The sequence below is a fragment of the Triticum urartu genome, chromosome 5 (genome assembly GCF_003073215.2).
Source record: "Triticum urartu cultivar G1812 chromosome 5, Tu2.1, whole genome shotgun sequence".
Classification (NCBI taxonomy): domain Eukaryota; kingdom Viridiplantae; phylum Streptophyta; class Magnoliopsida; order Poales; family Poaceae; genus Triticum; species Triticum urartu.
In genome coordinates, this window is record NC_053026.1 from 373,658,079 (window position 1) to 373,663,480 (window position 5,402).

The following is a 5,402-nucleotide window of genomic DNA, read 5'->3' on the forward strand; positions in this document are numbered from 1 at the left end:
GGTTGCGTTTTTTGTCATGCATGTACATCCATGACGATTTTATGAAAGAATCAAGATAGTCATACCTGTGCTGTCGTAGAAGTGTTCCATGACATTACCAAAATTATCATCACAGAAGTGTCCACTTCCATGACGATAAATCGTGCATCACAGAAGTGCTTTCGTCAAGGGTGACCGACACGTGGCATCCACCGTAACAGAACTTCGTTAAGCTACCGGGTCCGGTTTTGGATCCGATAACCCGTTAACAGCCGGGACCAATGGGAAATTTCCACGTGTAAAATTCTGATTGGCCGGAGGGAACACCTGTCAGCTCGTTAGTGGGCCAGATGTCGCCCTTCCATTGGAGGAGACATGCCTACGATACATCGACACATGGCTGGGCCCAACAGAGGCCCATATAGGTTAAAAGGCCGGCCCAGTCAAAGGCCCGTAGTACTTACTTAGGTACTAGTGGGCCAGCCCAATAACGGCCTACTTAATAAAGGCCCATTTACGGCCCGAAGCCAGATCTGGCCCGTTAATTGTTCGCCGAATATTTGAGCCCATTTATGGCCTGAAGCCAGATCTGGCCCGTTAATTGTTCGCCGAATATTTGGGCCCAATTACAGCCTAGTGAATTTCGGCCTGTTAGAGGCCCGATGTAGACATGGGCCCATTTCAGCCCGGTGTGACTTTCGGCCTGGGAATGGCCCGTGCTGCCCATGGGCCATATATGGTCCGACGGGACATCGGGCCCACTAATGGCCCGTGATAAAGGTGGCAATAGTTAAGCCCAACGTGACTTTGGGCCTGTTAAAGGCCTGTCGCATAATTTGGCCCGTTGATGTCTGTACTAAGCTTTCGGCCTCTTAAAGGTCCATGATATCAGTGGGCCAACTAAGGCCCGAGATATGTTTCGGCCTGGTAACTGCCCGTGATATAACTGGGCCTAAAGAGGCCCGGTCTACATTTCAGCCTGCTGAAGGCCCGTCGACGACTAGTGAAAATTGAGGCCCAACATGCATTTCGGCCTGCTAAAGGCCCATGGTTTCATCTGGGCCATAACAGGCTAGTACAATATTCAGCCTGTTAATGGCCCAACGCTACCTGGGCCAAACTAAGCGCAGGGTTCACAAAAGGCCCAACTAAAATATAGGCCGGTGTAAGTTATGGGCCTTGCACAAAGTGTGAAGGCCCCAATCATTCAGGCCCAAGAAAGATGTAGGTCGGCCCAATTGTGGCCCGCTAAAAACCAGGCCCGTTAGAGGCGAATGTTTCAGCCCGGTCGACTACATCTGATTTTTTTAGATAGCGAATGATGGTAGTAACTAGTAGGAATTAAGAACAAACCTACTCTATACAATAAAGAAATTATGACATAGTAATTAAGAATAAACCTACACTATACAATAAAGGATTTATGGTATATTACATCCATTGGGCATCGAAGTTCGCCACCAGTGATCATAAAGCGCAACGAAGAAGCAGATTACAAAAACTGGGCACCATTGCAGCGTAACAAAATAATACTGAACCGAGACCACTTCCAAGATAGTTCAAGAAAGGTTAGCCTTGTGCAAGAACTACTGCGCAAGCTGCTGAGCAAGGCTGTGAGACCGGCCTAGCATGTCGGTCATAGCTTCCAGGTGTAGCTGTTTAGCGATGAGGTTCTCATTGGTGTTCTCTGCAATCTTTCTTAGAGATAGGACTTCAAGTCGAAGTTGAGTTGCAGAATGCCTTACTGCTAGAACTTGGGACTGAAGAAGTTGAACTGATTCAGACAACGAATTCTGTGAGCTTGTCTGACTGCTAGTCTCAAGTAACTTGAACACTGCATCAAGACAAGACTTTGGGGTTGTCTCACTATCTTCAAGATGTTTTGCCTTCTTTGCTGCAATATATGTTGGGTTTGTCTCACAGTCTTCAGCAGATTTGTGCATGCCATCAGGCATATCACCCTGAAACAAAGCAGAGAGATGACGGGTTTTGCACGTATATAAACAAAGATGATAACTGTGCTGTCAATTCCATCCAATTTCAAATTAGAAAATAAAGAGTAAGTTCAAAATATCAACAACATAATTTGGCATTGTTCATAATGCGGGGAGCTTCACCACACTACTGGATTGCCATGTGAACATAACAAGCATAGATGAAGGGCAAAGAAAATCATTGTATCTATTTTGGTTAATGTGCATGGCATGTTGTTCATATCATCAGCCACATCAGTAAGATAAAACAGGAGATGACAAGGTGCAAACATGGGATGCTTCACCACACACTGGATTATAGATCCACAAAAACAAGCATACATATATGGAGTATTGAGTAATATTCATGGTATGAATAAGGAATTTGGTTTTACAAGTAAAACTTAGAACTTACGGTTCTTGCGAACATGCATTTTGATAGAAACAACAAACTAAACAGCAGTAAACGATAGGGAGTATGAGCAAATTAAACAGCAGTTGAGGATAAAGGCTTTAGAAGGACTGACTTACATTAACAGTTAACACCGGCTTTATAATGCCCTTCTCCATGTCAAGGGAAGGATAACTCAAGAATTTCAGCACAGAATCTTCTTCATAAGCATTGCCTGTACTCTACATTTTGTAGAGAGTAATTATAGATATGATAATACTGGAAGGGATAGAGGATAATGAAGATAAGATGCAGATTGATGCTACATAATCAACTACCAATCCCTGGAAGTACAAGCATTACAGGACAAAATGTACTGACAAGAGCAATGGGCTACACTTCTGCACTAGCATTGTCGGTGTATTCTACTTTTTGGTAAGATTAAATATAGATCTGATCTTTTTTAGTAAATGGTGGGCAAGGGAGATAAGATGCAGAATGCTACACAATGAACCAATCCCTCTTCCCATAATACAAGAGTGTTTTGAACACTGGTGTACTGTACAAAATGTTCTTATATTATGGGACGGAGGGAGTAGCTATTAATGTAAGTAGAGTGATAGATGACGTTCAGTCCTTACAAGAGGACTGTAGAGCCAAACCTCTTCAAAAGCATTGGGTTGATTCTAAATTTATGTAAGAGTCCATACGGATCTTATAATGTCCACCAAATGGACGATAACGAGGCTAACATGTGCAGTGATGCTACATAATCAAACAACTATGAAAGTAAGTATGGTCATACAGGGCAAGAGGTACTCACAAGAGCAATGCAGTGTGCAGTATAGTTGCGAGATTCTGTGGTCCCTTGAGAATGAATGTTCTTCTGCTAATAGTTTTCATACAAGTGAGACGTTAAGGCAAATGCAGAAATGTAGTTCAAATTGTGATGTGATATCATAGAAAGTACCTTACGCTGCAGCTGAGACCAATGTGTAACAAGATTATTCCAGTCACTGTCGGATAAATGTAGCACCGGAGACTTTACAGAAATTTCGTTTAGAGGCTTGCCATCGAAGTGCGCTTGCCTCAGGTAGGAACGGTACTTCATCAATGAGTGCTTGAAAAGCGCAACCAACCCTTGCTCATCTTCACAATCCAGTTTGGTCCTCGCGTATTTAAAATAATAAAATCTTGTGTCTTCTGTCAGCAGAAACATATGCAGTAATGACCATGAATAACATTAGTACATTACTTACGCGTAAGTTGCGGAGGAAGACTGGAAATTGTTCTGTGTCTGCGGTATAATCTTTCCATGAAGGAAAGATGTGCACAAATTTCATGAAAACAATATAAGCTTCATCTTCTAAACTAGGAAGAAATGGAATAGGGGTCCTATTTGCTGCAATCGGGGCTCTCTCTGGTTCGAAAAGGGATTTGGCAACTGGATTTGGTGTACTCTTTGCTGGAATGGGGTTTTGCGTCGTAGAGCTGGTGCTATGTCAACTGGCATAATCATACTGTTTGCTGCAGCTGGGGTCTGCTGAGTTGGGGCATCAGAAATGACCAGTGTAGTAGGGCTAGAGTCTGCTAGAGTTGGGGTGTTTTGTGGGTCAGGTGATATTGCAACAACACCTAATGGGCTATTTGATTTATCATGTGCCACTACCTTTTCCAAATACTTTGCTTGTGCTCCTCCATGATCAGCAATCGCCCTCTTCCTTTTGAATGTCTGATACACAAGAACAACATTTGAATGGATAAATATGGTATGATGACAGATGGAATACGTACTGAAAATGGATAGGCAGGGCGTATTCACATACACGATATGTAAACTAAGCTAATGGCAGTTCAACAAAGTAGAAGCAATGCAAAGCATCAGTTGCAAGATACGTGCGACCAATATAACCTTGGAAAGTTAGAGCAAGCACCTTGATGGGTGAATAAGATAGGGCATCTTCCTCTAACTCCTCCACTAGGGAGCTACATTGACTTAGGTCTCCCTCTAGCTCAGAATCACTGTTAGGATCAGATTCTGAGCATGAGTCTGTAGGTGGAGAGCATTTGCATTGCATTGCATCCAGACTTGATTTTAGTCCCTTAATGCCAAGTTTGACAGCCATGGCATTCTTCTGCTTTATTCTTTTCATGCGCGCAAGCTCATAATCATTATGATGCTGTTCAGAATATGAGATTCATGAAAACATAAAAGTAGTCAGATTATCTATGGAATGCATTGCGGATTCAACTCGAAGAGTGTCTCCCTATAAACCCCTGCATATGCAAAGTTCACCCCCCAACCGTGTGATGTCTACTACACAACCTTCTTCTTGTAGACGTTGTTGGGCCTCCAAGTGCAGAGGTTTGTAGGACAGTAGCAAATTTCCCTCAAGTGGATGACCTAAGGTTTATCAATCCGTAGGAGGCGTAGGATGAAGATGGTCTCTCTCAAGCAACCCTGCAACCAAATAACAAAGAGTCTCTTGTGTCCCCAACACACCCAATACAATGGTAAATTGTATAGGTGCACTAGTTCGGCGAAGAGATGGTGATACAAGTGGTATATGGATAGTAGATAAAGGTATTTGTAATCTGAAAATATAAAAACAGCAAGGTAACTAATGATAAAAGTGAGCATAAACGGTATTGCAATGCGTTGAAACAAGGCCTAGGGTTCATACTTTTGCTAGTGTAAGTTCCCTCAACAATAATAACATAATTGGATCACATAACTATCCCTGAACATGCAACAAAGAGTCACTCCAAAGTCACTAATAGCGGAGAACGAACGAAGAGATTATGGTAGGGTACGAAACCACCTCAAAGTTATTCTTTCCAATCAATCTGTTGGGCTATTCCTATAAGTGTCACAAACAACCCTAGAGTTCATACTAGAATAACACCTTAAGACGCAAATAAACCAAAACCCTAATGTCACCTAGATACTCCAATGTCACCTCAAGTATCCGTGGGTATGACTATACGGTATGCATCACACAATCTCAGATTCATCTATTCAACCAACACAAAGGACTTCAAAGAGTGCCCCAAAGTTT